This window comes from Bombus vancouverensis, chromosome 14 (assembly GCF_051014615.1).
Source record: "Bombus vancouverensis nearcticus chromosome 14, iyBomVanc1_principal, whole genome shotgun sequence".
NCBI lineage: Eukaryota > Metazoa > Arthropoda > Insecta > Hymenoptera > Apidae > Bombus > Bombus vancouverensis.
In genome coordinates this window covers 10,408,149-10,408,923 of record NC_134924.1, presented here as the reverse complement: position 1 = coordinate 10,408,923, position 775 = coordinate 10,408,149, and positions in this window count along the sequence as shown.

Below are 775 nucleotides of genomic sequence, written 5' to 3'. Positions count from 1 at the left end.
TTGTATTGGTTTCTCTATTTATTGATATCCGCTCCGTTATTATTATATTTTTCTAATTAGACGACATATTTATTATTTCATATCTTCTAATCCTCTATCCTAATTTACTTTTTCATGGTACTCCTTATTCTTCTCTTTTTGCAACAAATACGATAGCTACATGTATCTTATATTCCTGTATCTGAATCCACCCTTTTTCTTTTCACGAACAATTTTTATTCATGCAATTGTGCAATCACCGCTTCAGTTTTATTACATTGAAACTGGAAATCTCGTTACAACGATAAGGAAATTTCAAAGAGTTTCGTATACGATACATAATATATCTATTCTAAAAAAATTTCTATGCTAAATATCCGAATACTTTCGTAAGCCACTGTATGAACAATTTTAACGATTCAAAGTTTCCGTCAATCACACAACGGTCCTATTTTTTACCATCATTAAGCTGCTAATATCACCATGAAAAGTAACGAGGGAAACGATGGGGAACAGAGGAAATAATTGCATCTCGCATCGAAAACGCGTACGGATTCGTTGCAATTGAAGCAAAGAGAGTCTTAGACCGTTCATTTCATCCAAGACACGGTTCGTTTCTCTGGACACTCCGGTGCACCGGCGATATTTATAAAGCAAACTTCACGGTGCAAAGACCTCGGCGCAAGTGTACCGAGCCGAGCCGTAAGTTTAGGCCAAGCCCTTAACTCCTTCGGCACATCGTGCGGTTTTCATAATAAACTACTTCCAGCGACGCTCGATCTCCATTATTTTTACG